General features: G+C 37.2%; 1 pseudogene; it reads left to right on the top strand.

Moving 5' to 3' along the window:
- The first annotated feature begins 1,479 nt into the window (after nt 1–1,479).
- LOC127193005 (60S ribosomal protein L10a-like) lies at nt 1,480–15,969 on the top strand (annotated as a pseudogene).
- The last annotated feature ends 833 nt before the right edge of the window (nt 15,970–16,802 follow it).

The following is a 16,802-nucleotide window of genomic DNA, read 5'->3' as shown; positions in this document are numbered from 1 at the left end:
AATGCTTAATAAAAAAGCTTAATGTGACAGAGACCACAGCTTCTAGTGGTGACCCCAAGGCCTCCAAGAAGACTTGGATGCAACCAGAGATGACTTTGCCTGGATTGTGATATTGGGCAAATCTGCCCCAACTGGCCCAGTATAAAGGCCCTGCCCAATCTGTGGACAACTGGAGAGTTGATTGTATCAGTTTGCCTAGAGAAATAAGGTTGGCCATCCTTCCAAAGTCCTCTTCCATGGAAAGACCTCTCAGATTTATTGCAATGCCGCCCTAAGATCTGTGCCCAGAATGAAGCCACTGACTCCATATAATCCTACAGGGATGGCCACCTGGATAATGAGTAAGCCTCTGTCATATTAATCAATACTTAGGGCACTTGGACTATGTGGTAGTTTATCTTTCTCAGGTCAATGATGGGTTTGGAGTTTGTCAACAAAAACCAAACTTCAGCTGCCTTCTCAGAAAAGTGTAGTTTTTTAAGGTCTGAGGATCTAAGAAGTGTTTGAGTGTGAAAAGGTGTTTTAAGATTGGTAATAAGAAAATGATTTAAGGTACATTAAAAACTCTTCCTCCACAATGCTACTGTTGTATTTAGACTGTTAAGAGCTTTAACAATCAGATTTTAAACTGTCTAACTTAAAAAGATTCTTGTAAGCTTCAGGAGATCCACTCGAATCCACAGATCACACTCCAGATAAGTATTTCCATTTTCAGAGGGTGGGATTCCTCCCCCACTCCCTGGGTTTAGGACTCCCCTCTCCCAATTACCAAGACCATGGGCCTAAAAGTTTCAAATGTAAACTCCATAACTTTATTTTCTGCTTCTAACATATATTCCAGCATCCTGCCAGGTGTTGTATGCAGACCTCAGGTGCTCAAGCCTAAACGGCACAGACTGCGTCAGCCAGACCTGCAGTTTCTTAACCACAGATGTTCTCACAGATCCTGAACAGCAAATACAACAGCCAGCTCTTGGCCAACCTTTCAGGCTTTAGACCCACTGTCGCCTCCCCTCTGTCAGCCTGAAGCAGTCAACAGACCAGATTTTTGTGGCCCTTATCCATTGACCAACAAAAGGCTGGGTTGTTATGTCCTGCTGCAGGGCATAGCTGGCATGGCCTGCCCTCTACCTAGGATTCACGATATAAATCAGACATTTTGGTGCTAGGGCCCCATTTTTTCCCCCACCTTCCTACCCTTTCTCCTCTCCCCACCTACTCCAATAAACCTGCCTTTATATTATATTATAGCTTTGTGACCAATTAGCTCATTCTGTTTATTTATTCAATCACCAGTCTGTGTTGCAGGTGAGCCAGGCAGATGAACAGCAGAGAGAGAGAGAGAGAGAGAGAGAGAGAGAGAGAGAGAGAGAGAGAGAGAGAGAGAGAGAGAGAGAGAGAGAGAGAGAGAGCACTCCAAGTCAAAGGTTGCTTGCTAGGGCTCCATAGAGGCCTCCTAGGGAAATTGGACAATGAACGATGGAACCTATGTCCAGCTCAGTTCTGCTGGCTTTGCTGTTTGTGTTGCAGCTGGGCCAGGCAGGTGAGGAACAGGCTGAGAGAGCACCAAGTCAAGTGCTGCTTGGGTGCCCCACAGATCTCTTTAGGATATCAGACCATGGGGTTGGAGCCCACACCCAATCAACTCTGCTGGGTTAGCTGTCTGTGCCCATGATGGGCCAGGCAAGTGAGGAGCAGGCAGAGATATTTAATATTTAGTTGCCCCACAGGCCTCCTCAAGATGGTGGACAGTGGGATTTGGAGCCCATGCCCAGTTTAGCTCTGTTGGGTTCACTTGATTTGTATACTTTTATATAAGATACATTTGCTGAGAGTGGGGGGTCACATGACTTCAATCCCAGAACTAGAGAGGCAGCCATAGTGCAAGGCCAGCCAGATCTACAGATTGAGACTCTGGTGCTCGGGACCCAACTCAGGGCCATGTAGTCTTCCTCTGACTCACAGCTCCAGCTCTCAATATTGTCTTGATTGCATTATTTTCCTTCCCAACAGAAAATCCCACATAAAGCTTGCTTCTTCTCAAATATTGAATATCCCGCCGAGTCCCCACCTCTAGAAGGGACCTTCATTAGCCTCCATTATATGTTCTTAAGCCCAAAGTATCTTTCATTCATATGAAAATTAAGTAACTCACTTCATGTTGTTTAGTTATTTAATTATATGATAAAATGTAAAAACTTGGGAGCGTTGCTGAACCACAGTAACAATTTAGGCTTTGGCTCACAGTAAGGGATAGTTTACTTGTAAAGAAAACATCATTGTAAACCAAGTGATACTTGTGACTTTATTTTATGATATAAATTATAATGTACTAATTAGAGTGTGGGCTGCATGCAAAAATATACTGCTTCAGTGAACATGTGTCTAAACAAAGATCTTTGTCAAATCTAATAAAGAAAACAATCGTGCTAAGATTATATGAAATCACTGTGATCACTGATCATATTAAATATCTGCATGTACCCTTCTATTAGAGCCTTTATCTTATCAAGGTGGTTTGCCACTTTTGCATTTACCATTCCTTATTTCTTTAAAAGAACTCATTTAGAGCTACAAGGTTCTATCTTCACATGAAAGAGAATTCTGTACAAATTAAACAATCATTGTGGCTCAGATAGAATAATTCATGTTCGGTGAATTTCTTGCTGCCTTAAAATCTATTTGCTAAAACAACCTATATGAAAAAAGTTGTTTTTTGTGAAAAGTATGCATTGCCATTTTTATGTTTATATTATAGAAAGGTATTTTTGATAAACCTATTAATGTGGCACTAAAACTCAAACTAATAAAATTTAATGGAAAATTTATCACCTATTCCTTAAAAAATAATAACACAAGCTACAACTAACATTTTTCTTAATGTTTTAACTTTAGTATCAAAGTCCCATTATAACCTACCTGTCCATTCCATTTTAATAGTAGCACAATTGTTCCTGGATATAAAAAAATAATCTGAATATAACAACAAAATTAAACTTGCACTGAATATATAAAAAAGAAAACTAGGAAAAGAACATTTAGAGAAAAAAATTATTTAATGAAAACAGTTTTAATGTTAAAGGAAAAATTTAATTACTATGAAAATGTGAAGCTTTCTAATAGAAAAGGCAAAATGCAGAAATAGAGAGTCTAGGGAGGCAATTTTAATGAATACTATAACTGGTATATGCCTTAAGTGATTTGATTTCTTTATACTTTTGTACTCCTCACTTCTATATGCATTTCATACATCCAATTTCTTTCTAATGCCTCAATTCTTCAGATCTCAGAAGCAGGTTATAAAATATGGTATGGTACAGATATTCAATAGAAATGTGGAAATGGATCTCTTCTAAAATAGAGCTGATTTATCTTGTCTTATTTTCACACAGATTTCTCACCTTTCTTCTCTCTGTCATAAGTGACATCAACCCTCTTTTCCTCACAAAATAGCTCAAAATCTCCTACCCCAGTGAAACTTCTCCTCAACTCTAGTTTGCTGTCACTGTGGGTTTCCCATCATTTTGTACTGCGAACAAAGGACTGACATTATTTTAACTACAAGGTATTTTATGAATTTACATTCATTAAGAATATGGAAAACCAGTTGCTTCCTCATCCCACTCATAAAGCACCATTTAAAAAAAAAAAACTATCTTTTGTCACTAACTGGAAAAGTCACTCAAATGGATCTAAATATCCTATTGTTAGATTTATACCTAGAGCTGTTTGCAAGGAATTGCATATATAAGCAGTGAAGAATATGCTCACTGCTCCTTATTCTGCCAAGATTTTTCCATGTCCTTTGTTGGAAAGCTGTCTGTTGACACTGCTATTAATTGGTCTTCATCAATGTCATATCTTCTTACAGTTAGATTGAGTTATGGCCATCCCCACTCTTCCTCATTCTATATATTGATGCTATTTTGCTTTGCATGAGACTTTAAAATTAAAGGGAATCTGTAAAATGTGAAATAGAAGCTGCACAAACCATATAGGAGTTACTAAAGAATTCTGTGCCTGAGAACAAATGTGACATGTGGATTTGAGTGACATCGCTCTTTCAAATACTGAGAATAGTTATTATTATTTCCAAGGCTGAAAAACAGCTTCCTATGGTTTCAACCTAGTAAATTTCTGAGTGAGTACAGACGAATTACACAAGCATTTACTACTAAGTTAATTAGGACAAGTACCTTCTCATCTTAGCACTTAACATAAACCAGTGAAGGACCTTATTCTCTGTCTTTTATTATTCCTAATGGTATTTATTTTAAAGAAATAGGAAAGTGTCTTAACAGTATCTAATATAAAAAAGAGAAGACAATGGAGAGAAAAAGCAAATTCTATGCAGAGACTGATTTCTAAACAAGAGCTGGATATATTCTATTACTGTTACCCACACAGATAATGAATTTTGTAATGCAAATATGCCCTGAAGTGGTAGGCACCTAGTGCCCACTGTAAAATTTTCTGTGTAAGACTGAAGAGATAGGATATTTGGAAGCCATAAAATTATACTCTATAACACAGTTTTCTCAATAATTTCCATGTCTAAACTTTAAAGAGACACTATATGCTAATAATTTATGTTACTGATAACATACTATATGCTGAACACTACTATAATTTTTGACTTTTGCCTGAACTGGAGCCTCACCATCAAGCTGATGTACTCTTCACCTGCCTACAATTATGCCTATATTCTCATAAAACATACTGCTTCAGAGAGTTTGTCTTTTCTCAAAATCATGGGCAGCAAAGGAGAAAAAAAAAAAAAAAAAAAAAAAAAAAAAAGAAAGAAAGCTGAAGGGCAAGGCAAAAATAAAAATTGTGAGACAGTGTGCCCAAGGTCATGCTGTATCATCACAGAGTCATCATGCAGTGTGGTCCAGTCCAACACAGAAATGAGCACGTTTTGTCCTTCATTTTGCAGTGCTCCCACCTCCCCATCACTTCTGTCCACAAAAGCATAGCTACTCAAACACATTGGCAAATACATTTTTCTTTTCCTATTAATAGAAAAAAAATGCATAAAGTTTGTAATGGATACTTTGCCTAAGGTTACACAGCAAGTGGCCAGCAAAACTCAAATGAAAATATAAAAGTAATTTAAACACTTCTAGCAGTGATGAATGTAATTTGTAGTACACACCGTATTTGAATGTATTTTTCCTGCTGGGGGCATTTGATTTAAAAAAGACAAGGGAAAGTGTAATCAAATTATCTATTTAAACTCCCATCCCCTAGAGAGTATATGGATTTAATAACCTAATAGTAGGTCCAGTAGAAAAATATGATCCATGGTTTTAGAATGTAGAATTATCACTCTCTTATGTTCCTCACTGTAAAAGGCAGTGGATGGATGAAAAATAGAAAATAAATAGTAAAAATGTATCAGCCTACTGATATTCCTTTAAAATATTATATTATTTTTAGAAATCACTCATTTGTGAGAGCACAATTATATAGTGCTCCTGTCAGAAAAAAGGGTCCTGCATTGTAGGAGTTTATTGTACCTCAACACCACGTTAGTTTTCCTAAACGCAATGAGGAATTATTGTTGTTGTTGTTGTTATTATTATTATTATTATATTTGTCACTTTAAACAATTTTACATTCAAATATATTTTGGTCATATTTTCACTCTCCAAGTCCCTCCAGATTCTCTGTCCCTGTCAACCTACCCATGCTTAAGTACTTTCTAAAAATAGAAACAAACCCCCAAGACAACAAGAAAACCCACCAAAACTGAGAAAAGAAAATAAAAACACACAAAAAATGAAGGGAAAAACCCCAAACTGTAAAATATTAAAAGCATGTACACTTGCTCAGACACACACATACACACACACCAAAATAAAACAATAAAATAAAATGAAATAAAATAAAAGCAAAAACCTGTGGAATCCATCATATATTGTTCAAATATGCCTGAACTTGAGACTCAGTGTCACTCTATTGGAGAAAACTGATTTTTCACTCTCCCAACAGGTATATGTGACAATTATTGACCTTTACCCTGTTGGCTAGGTTTTTATTCATGCACTAAATATATAACAAAATAAAATAGAATAAAATAAGTCAAAAGTACCACATCAAATTTGGGCAAGAAGACCCACTGTTTGCACATTCAGAAATCTTATAAAGTCATTTAACTAGAAGCCATATTATATACTCAGAGGATGTGGTGCATGCTGAGCACATTGTTTCAGTTTCTTTGAGTTCATGAGTTCATGTAAGCTTTGCTCATGTGGGTTTAGAGGGTCTTGCTTTCTTGGTGTCCTCCAACTTCTCTCCCTCTTACACGCTTTCTGCCTCCTCTTCCATTGCGTTCCCTCAGCTCTGAGGGGGAAGGAATTAATGGAAACATCCCATGTGGGATTGAGTATTCCAATGTTTCTCACTCTTTGCATAATAATCTGCCTGGGGGTCTTGATGTTTGCTCCCATCTGCTGTAAGAGGAAGCATTGCTGATGATGTCGGGAAAAGACAGTGGTCTATGAGCATAGCACATTTCTTACATTTTTTTTTTTTTTAAATTGCTGGTAAAACTATGTTTCACAAGTTTATTTTCCTCCCATTTTTAAACATTATTTTACCTTTTGATTATTACAATAAAACACTTTATTGATTTTTCTGTTATTGCTGTATGCATATGCACATGATGGGTGTGGGGAAAATGCAAAATCCTCAGGACAAGTGTAGAAGTCAGAGAGAAGCTTTGTAGAGTGTGTTTCTTTTTCTCTTCATGTAGGTTCAAAGGACCTAACTCAGTTTCTCATGCTTGCAAAACTGGTGTCTTTATCTGCTTGAGAAATCATAATTGTCCAACTCTTAGTAATCTTAATTATTATATTATTTTACAATAAAATTGTAGAAAAATCTTAAATTATTACTCTATTAAAATGATCTTCTTTTAGAAATGTACAGCACATAAAATTACTAAAAATTAGGTCAAATAAAATAAAATCCTTCTTATCATGGTAAAGTAGAAAATATTCACTGTGTACATAAACAGATTAGAACAGTTTTTTCAATTAATTAATGTGATAAGTATGATATCTTGTGCATAAGTCAATACATCTCTTATTTATTTCCTTTAAAACGCATCTCTGAGGTGCTGGGAAATTTGGAGCATCACAGAACTCTGTTTCATGTGAATCTTCAGTAACAAGAAGACTTGGGTGCCTTATTGCGCTTAAAGATAAGAACTTATGACTGATGTTCCTGGATACATTGGCTGCAGCTTTGGAGAGAGCAATCTGGAATTGATTTAGAAGCCTTCTTACTGAACATTAGTTCTCAGAGAACTGGAAGGTAGTATACAAACTTCCAAAACAGAAAAGTAATTAGTAGTCCAAATTAGCCTGGAAGCCTGCTAAACAACAATATTGACCTGGACCAATACGCATATGCTACAATAGTGGCACTTTTACTGTGATAACTAATAACAGCCCAATTTGACTTATCCCTCTCAGCACCTAGGAATTTCAGTTCTGATATTGTAAATCTAGAATTCACAGACCCTAGAAGACAATTTACTACTGCTGTTTCCCCAAATCATCATTATTTCTAACTGCAATTTAAACATTTATCTTTACACCCACAGATAGGCATAGCACTCACACTCATAGAAAAGCTTTCCCTCCACATCATAATTATCAGGTAGAAATTTTTGAACATCCACACTGGTAAAAAAAAAAAAAAAAAAAAAAAAAAAACCAACAACAAAAACAAAGAATAAGTGACCATGTTGTGGTCAACCTTAATTAGTTGATCTAATATAACCCTTACTCTTCTGGCTCAGGAAACCCCATAACAGAGGTGGCAAAAAGCTGTAAAAGCCAGATGACCAGGATGTGTGCTAGGAGATAGTATATTCTAGATATGAGGGAAAAGTTGAATACATAAAATATCAACTATATGGTTTCATAAACAGGGCCTGCATGATGACATCACCAATCAATATGCCATTGTTCATAAGGAAAATGTCACAGAACCCCACCACCTTAATGAATGGCCACAGAAAATCAATGATTACAGAGAGGGAGAAGCAGGTTTTTCCAGTAAAAAATTCTCCAGCAGTTTATACAATCTTGAGTGGCCAGCTGTAAACACATGTTCATAAGGGCAAGGCTCAGTATACTCAGCAAGTTATAAATACAGGTGTATTGTAAAACTGATATAGAGTAGATTAACTGAAGTTGGGGAGCAGGAATGTTGACAGGCATAAGGAGTAGAGAAAATGTTGTAAATAAAACAATCATGTGTGGAATTCTTTAAAAGCAATTACAAACAACAACAATGAAGAACGATAATGATAATTTCATGGCACTGTACCCAAGCATCTTATTTCTGACATCTAAGATTCACTCATAATCTTCGTGTCCCAAAGGGCTTGACATTGGCACGACACACAGTAGGCTCAGATTTCTGTACTCCATGCCTCCATCCTTAATGTTCATCTCATTCTCGGCATCTCCAATATATCCACTGCAGTTGAGGCAGTTCCTTCACAAATAACCTCTGGTGACCTCTTCAGGTACTGCAACTTTTGCACATGGTTGTGATAATCTCCAGATTCTACCCATGATCACCACAATTCAAGGTTTTCAAGTGCACCATTACCAGTTGTCTCTCTTCATAGATAGTCTCTACACCAGACACAGAGTTCTGCGTAACTCTTCATGTCTTTAAAACCAGTGACATGTAGGAAACTTTTACTCATTCTTCATCAAATTTGGCTGTAGTTGGATGTGCAGGCCTGGATCTCCACTGATCCAGATATTTTGTGTATTGAGACTATAGAAATAATTCCCAGAAGATTTTTCCTCAATGATAACAACTAAGGTGTTTTTTGTTGTTATTATTTTGCCTTTTTTTTTCCTGCCAGTATTATCCGCTGTCTGAGAATTAGGCTCAGGTAAATTATTTTCTTTCCTCTGGAAAACCACAAGCAATGCTTTCACCATTGCTCAAATCATGCATTCCAGCATTCATATCTTCCAGTTTCAACAAAACATACTATTAAGCTCTGTGTACTCAACAGCTTTTCTGAGCCTTTCAAATGCTTGCATCTTCCTCTTCAAAGCAAGATGGCTGTGCTTGTGAGAACGTATTACCATCCTCAGTAGCAATTACTGTTTTAGTTATTTTATGCTGTTATGATAGAACACCAATGCAAACAACCTTCAGCACTTTTATATCACACACCAACACTGAAGGAACTCAGAGAAGGAACTTGAACAAAAACTGGAGCAGTGAACATAGAGAAATGCAGGTTAAATAGATGTTTCCCTTGGCTTTTCCAGAAACCAAATTTTAAACCCCAAGCCAATTTTCCCAGAAGTGATACTTACCACAGTGGGATGGACCCTCCTACATCATTGGGCAATCAAGGAAATGCCCCAGAAACATCCCCACAGGTTAATCTAATGGAGCCCTTGCCTCAGTGGAGATTCTCTCTTTCTGGATATATTAACTGTGTGTCAAATTGACAAAAACAAGTTATCAAAAGGGATTCTAGAGAAAATTATTTTTATCCTTGAAGAAGCAGAAGTAACATGAATCTAATGAAAGCAAAACAGTAAAGCATTTCAAGTATGACCCTTTCTAGAGCATTCGATACAAAAATGTTTTCTTCACTCTATGGCTTTCTAAAAGAATTCATGTCATTATAAACAGTGGCTCAACATATTTTATTTTTGTATCATTTTTCCTACAGGTTACTAACAATTTGTATAAACTTTTACCCTTCAGGTATTGGCAATACATTTAAACCTAGGACATATAATCTTTGACATAACAAGAACATTATATACTTTTTAAAATGTGAGAAGCATTAAAATAATTTCTTTAATCATACACTGAGAATCTTTGAAGTCCTTAAGTTACGTATGATCCTAACTACTAAAATAGATGTATTTTGCACCATTTTAAAATATTGTCCCTCTAAGGTAGGCTCCCTTTCTGTTCCTTCTCTTCAACTGTTCCTAGTGTCTATTCTATTTGTCTTTCTGAGTGAGAATTAAGCTTTCTTCCTAGGGTCCTCCTTGTTTAGTTTCTTTAGTTCTGTGTATTGTAATGTGGCTATTCTCTATTATGTGGCTAATATCTGCTCATAAGTGAGTATATACCATGTTTTTCTTTCTGGATCTCGGTTACTTCACTCAGGATGATCATTTCTACTTCTACTTTCCTATAATTTTCAAGATTTACTTGTTTTTAATAGCTGTTTAGTATTTCATTTTGTAAATGTACCATGGCTTCTTTATCCATTCTTCAGTTGAGTGATGTCTAGGTTCTTTCCAGATTCTGGCCATAATGAATAAAGCTGTTACGAACATAGTTGAGCAAATGTCCTTGTTTTATGGTGGAGCTTCTTTTAGGTATATGCCCAGGAGTGGTATTGCTGTGTCTTGAGGTAGAATTATACCCAATTTTCTTATTAAAAAAAAAAAGTGTCAGATTGATATCGAAAACAGTAGTACAAGTTTGCAGTGGAGGATTATACCCCTTTTTTCACATCCTTGCCAGCATGTGCTATTACTTAGCTATTATGATAGGTGTAAGATGGAATCTCAGAGGTGTTTTGATTTGCATTTCCTTGACAGCTAAGGACACTAAACATTTCTGTAAGTGTTTCTTGGCCATCTCATATTCCTCTGATGAGAATTTTCTCTTTACTTCTGTACCCTATTTTTAAATTGGATTATTTGGTTTGATGTTGCTTAATTTCTTGAGTTCTTTATATATTTTGGAGATTAGCCCTCTGTTGGATGAAGGGTTGGTGAAGATCTTTTCCCAGTCTGTATACTGTTGCTTTGTTCTGTTGACAGTATCCTTTGCCTTAAAAAAAGCTCTTCAGTTTCTGTGAGGTTTCATTTATTATTTGCTGATTAATTATTTCTTGGCCTTTGATTCAATTCCATTGATCTACCTGCCTCTTTCTATACCAGTCTCATGCCACTTTTATTACTGTTTCTCTATAGTACAGCTTGAGATCAGGGATGGAGATACCTCTAGAAGATTGTTTATTGTATAAGATTGCCCTAGGTATTTTGGAATTTTTTTCCAAATGAAGTTGGAAATTGTTCTTTCAAGTCCTGTAGATGATTATGTTGGCATTTTGTTGGAAATTGTATTGAATCTGTAGATTGCTTTGGTATGATGGCCATTTTTACAATGTTAATCTTACTGATTCATGAGCATGGGAGATTGTTCCATCTTCTGATACCTTCTTCAATTTCTTTATTCATACAGAGACCTGAAATCTTTTTTCATACAGGTCTTTGACTTGTTTTGTTAGAATTACACCAAGGTACTTTATGCTTTTTGTGGCCATTGTGAAGGGTGTTGTTTCCTTAATTTCTTTCTCAGCCTGTTTGTCTTTTCTTTAAAAGAGGGATACCTAGTTTTTAAATTGATTTTGTATCCAGCCACTTTTCTGGAGGTGTTTCTCCACTGTAGGAGTTCCTTGGCAGAATTCATAGGGTCACTTATATATACGTCATATTGTTTGCAAATAGTGATACATTGATGTCTTCATTTCCAAATTGGATCCCTTTGATATACTTTAGTTGCCTTATTGCTCTAGCTAAGACTTCAAATACTTTATTAAAGAGATATGGAGAGAGTGGCAACCTTTTCATGTTCATAATTTCAGTAGAATTGATTTAAGTTTCTTTCCACTTAGTTTGAGGTGGGCTATAGGCTTGGTGTATATTGCCTTTATTATGTTTAGGTATATGCCCTGTATCCCAGATATCTCCAAAACTTTTACCATGAATGGATGTTGGATTTTGTCAAATTATTTTTCAGCATCTAAGGAGATGATCATGTGGGGTTTTCCTTTCAGTTTGTCTATATGATAGATTATATTGATGGATTTTCATATATTGAACCACCCTTGTATGCCTATGATTAAGTCTATTTGGTCATGGCAGATGATATTTTAGATGTGTTTTTGGATTTGGTTTGCAAGTGCTTTGTTGAGTATTTTTGCACCAATGTTCATAAGGGAAATTGCTTGAAATTCTCTTTCTTTGTTATGTGTTTTTATGGTCAAGTTATCAAGGTGAGTGCAGCCTCATAGAATGAGTTTGGTAATATTCCTTCTCCTTATATTTTGTGGAATAGTTTGAAGATACTAGGCATTAGCTCTTCTTTTAAGGTCTTCTAGAATTCTGTGCTGAATCCACTTGGCCCTCGGCTTTTTCTGACTAGGAGATTTTGATGACTGCTCCTATTTCCTTAGGAGATAAAGGACTTTTTAATTTGTTTACCTTGTCTTGATTCAATTTTGGTAAGAGCTAGCTATTAAGAAAATTGTCCATTTTATTTATATTTTCAAATTTGTGGCATATAGGCTTTTGAAGTAAGGCCTAATGAATCTTTTTATTTCTTAACTGTCTGTTGTTATTTATTCTTTTTCCTTTCTGATTTTTTTTTTTTTAATTTGAGTACTCTCCCACTGCCTTTTAGTTAGTTTGGCTAATCGTTTATCTATCTTGTTGATTGTCTCAAAGAATCATCTCTTGGTTTTATTGGTTCTTTTAATTGTTCTCTTTGTTTCTAATTTATTGATTTCATCCCTGAGTTTGATGATTTCCAGCCATCTACTCCTCTTGGGTGTATCTGTTTCTTTTTGTTCAAGAACTTTCAGCTGTGCTGTTAAGTGGTTAGTGTGGGATTTCTCCAATTACTTTATGAAGGTGCTTAGTGCTATGAACTTTCCTCTTAGCACTGCTTTCATTGTGTCCCATTAGTTTTGATATGTTGTGCCTTCATTTTCATGGAATTCTGGAAGTCTTTAATTTCTTCTTTCTTTCTTTCTTTCTTTCTTTCTTTCTTTCTTTCTTTCTTTCTTTCTTTCCTTATTTTGTCCCTGACCCAGAGGTCATTGATGAGGTAGTTGTTTAGTTGCCATAAGATTGTAGGCTTTCTATTTTGTGTCAGAAGCTTTTCAATTTTCTTTGATTGATCTATTGATAATTTTAACCATATCTTCTACACTCAAGAATCTCTCTTCCATCTCTTATGTTTGTTGATATTGTTTGTCTGCAGTTCCTGTTCTCTTTCTTGGTTTTCCAACTCCATGATTACCTCATATTATTTTTTTCTTTGTTGCTTCTAATCCTTTCTTAGGTCTTAAATAGTTTTATTCATTTCTTTTATTTCTTTCCCCCATTTTATTGTAAATCTTTATAGGATTTATTCAATTCCTTCATCTGTTTGAATATATTTTCTTGTATTTCTTTGAGAGATTCCTTTTCTTCCTTCAAGTTTGCATCACCTCATAATTGAAGTTCTTTTCTTGTATTATGTGGCTGTTCTTATTGCCAGGGTTTGCTGTGGTGGCTTAACTGATTTCTGGTGGTGTCATATACTCTGAGTTTTGCTGTTTGTCTCCTTATGATGGCCTCTAGGCATCTGGTTGTCTCTTGCATTAGCAGGCCTGGAAGTTCCTCCAATTGGGTCATTGTCTGTGTGTGTCCCACATAGGCCAGGCAGACCAGGAGCCAGCAGAGAGAGCTCCTACCTGAATGTTGTTTCTAGTGCTTCGCAGAGGCCTTCTCAGGATGGTGGACATTGGGTGTTGGAGCCTGCACTCAGTTCAGCTCTAGTAGATTCCCTGTCTGTTTCTTAGTTGGGTCAGACACAAGAGGAGCAGGCTGAGAGAGCTGTAAGCAGAAAGTTGCTCAGGTGTACATCAGACCTTTTTGGTATGGTGGACAATGTGTGTTGTGGCTGAAACTTGACTCACCTCTTCTGGTTCACTTTGTGACCCAGATGGGCCAGGCTAGTAAGCAGTGGGCAGAGAGATAAAAAGATCCAAGTCTTAAACTGCTCCAGTATCCTACAGTCCTTCTTGAGATGCAGCTAATGTGAGTTGTGCCCATGTCCAACTCAGCTCTGCCTGTTTACTCTCTGTTTTACATTTGGGCCAGACTCGTAAGCAGCAGGCATGTGGAGAGATACAAAAGCCCAAAGCTGCTCAGGTATTCCACAGGCATCTTCGGATAGCACCTAATGTGTGTTAGGCCCACACCTAACTTACCTTTGGGGCTCTATATCCCAAATGGGCCATGTGGTAAGCAGTGGGTAGGCATAGAGAGAGAGCCAAGGCCAAAGCTGCTGGTTGTTCCATGGGTTTCTTCAGGATAGCATCTAATGTGGGTTGTGGCTCGAGCCCAAAGTAGAACTGATTCTCTGTTCCTCAGGGGGCCTCCTCAGCCTCAGTATTCAGAGGATTTCCAGGTGCTAGAAACTTGTGACTCCTGAATCCTGGGGACATCCAACTACAATGGGGTGGAGGCTGGTTCAGACATTCCCCCAACTCCTTCCTTTCCATCGGTTTCACAGCCTCTGATACTCTACTCCCTAGACAAGGTGCACACTGGGTGCCACCATCTTGGAATTCTCAGTCTTTAGTTCTTTAAGGTCATATCCAGGTCCTAATGTGATTGACAGGCTTAATTTTAAGCAAGGTTTCTGAAGTACTTGTTGATAATATTCTGTGATATAATTCCTGGATTACAGCAGGATAATAAGCAGGAGCAGATTTCACCAAATCCATAATGTTTTGATAGATATTAGCATCTAGGAAAACCCTCAGTCTTATCTCTTCTAGTCCATGAGTTTCATCTTACTATTTATATTTGCTTATTTTTTCATTTATTTGAGACAAACATAATATCTCACTTGTGGTAAGGTTTACAAGTCACTCGGAATGAAGTTAAGGTTGGTCTAAAATCATAGCTATTCTGCTACCTCAGGCTCATTCATAGGGTTTGCTTGTATTATGGGCATTAATCAACATGCCTGGTTCCAGTTTATCTTCAATCTGGGTGAATATTTCTTCTTTCTGATATTATGCAACATCTTTTTTTTCTTTGTGTTTAATTTTAAAAAATTCCATCTCCCCTTCATATTGAGAAGGAGAGAAAAGATATACTGATGGATTTTGTCACTAAAATGTAAGTGGATCATTACTGGAGACTGAATAGAATCTAAGGGAGGCAAAGACTCTGTATTTGCTTCAATACTGTTAGCATAAGTATCATACCATGAAACCATTAATTTCTTTTACAGTTCATACTTGATATTAGCAAGTTCTAGGCAGACATGTTTCATTTATACAGCTGGGTAGGTAAGAATTTCACTTGAAATGCCATTGTCTTGGGAAATCAAAGAAACATTTAAAATGCAGAATGGTGAGATGGTTCATCAGATGACCACACTTTTACCAAGCCTAAATACTTCAGGCTGTAGAGTGGGAGGACTGAACTGACTCCTCAACACTGTCTTCTGGCTTCAAAATACATGTCATCCCTTCTCCAAACCTTATATAAATGAAATGCTAAGAAAGAGAAATATTTAAGGAATGCTGAATGCCTTAAGATGTCACCTTATTCTCTATGATTAAGATTAAGAGTATGACCTTCAGAAGGACAAATGCTTCTCAGGCAGCATCAGGCCTCAAGTTCTCAGTGTGTGTCCTGGAGGGCCAGTAACACTGTGATGTGGCCAAACTGTGGATATCCGAGCATGAATATCGAGGTGCTGAAGAAATTTAATAATAAGAAGAAGTTGGTAAAAAAAAAAAAAAAAAAAAACTGGCCAAGAAGTACGATGCCTCTTTGGCATCAGAGTCTCTAATCAAGCATATCCCACATATCCTAGGCCCAGGCCTAAAAAAGCCTGGCATGTTCCCTTCCCACCTGACATATCAAGAAAACATGATGGCCTAAGTTGATGAGGTGAAATCCATGATCAAGTTCCAGATGAAGGAGGTGCTGTATCTGATAGTTGCTGTTGGCAAATGAGAAGATGATTGATGATGAGCACCTGGATGACATACACCTGGATGTCAATTTCTTGGTGTCCTTGCTCAAGAAGAACTGGCAAAACATCTGAGATTTGTACATTCAGAGCACCATGGGAAAGCCCCAGTGTCTGTACTAGGACACACCAATCCCCTCCTGTTGTCCCCCCAAAAAATATTAAGACAGCTGACTTGAGAACATCCCATGCAAAAGAACTGACACCTGAGACTATTAATGATACTCTGCTATGCTTGCAAACAAGATATTAGCATAACTGTTCTCTGAAGCTCTTCACCAAGCAGCTGATCAAACATATGCAGAGACCCACAATCAAACACTACACAGAGCTCAAGGAGTCTTGTGGAAGAGTTGGAAGGATAGAGGGACATGGAGAAGATAGGAACTCTGTAAGAAGACCAACAGAGTCAACTAACCAAGTACCATGGGGGCTCACAGAGACTGGACCACCAACCAAAAAACATGCAATGACTGGACCTAGGTTCTCTACACATAAGTAGCTGATGGGCACATCGGTCTTCATGAGGTTCCTTTAGCAATTAGAGCCTGAGTTGTCTCTGACATGGACTCTTTTGCCTGCTTTTGGATCACTTCCTTGTTGGACCTCAGTGGAAGAGGATGTGCTTAGCCTAGATGTGTTTGATGTGCTGGGATGGGCTGGTGGGGGGGGGTTCTCCCTTTTCTGAGGAGAATGGGAGGGAAAAAGAAGAAGAGGACAGGAGGAAAGAACAGGGAGGAGAGAAGAAAAGGGGCTAGGATAGAGATATAAAGTGAATAACTCAATAAAGAAGAAGATGAAGAGGAAGAAGGGGGAGGAGGAGGAATAAGAAGAAGAAGGAGAAGAAGAAGAAGAAGAAGAAGAAGAAGAAGAAGAAGAAGAAGAAGAAGAAGAAGAAGAAGAAGAAGAAGAAGAAGAAGAAGAAGAAAGCAAGGCTCAGTGATATAAAGAAATCA

Source organism: Acomys russatus, chromosome 8 (assembly GCF_903995435.1).
Source record: "Acomys russatus chromosome 8, mAcoRus1.1, whole genome shotgun sequence".
Taxonomy (NCBI): domain Eukaryota; kingdom Metazoa; phylum Chordata; class Mammalia; order Rodentia; family Muridae; genus Acomys; species Acomys russatus.
Note: the sequence above shows the minus strand (reverse complement) of the source record. Positions and strands in the feature narration are given on the sequence as shown.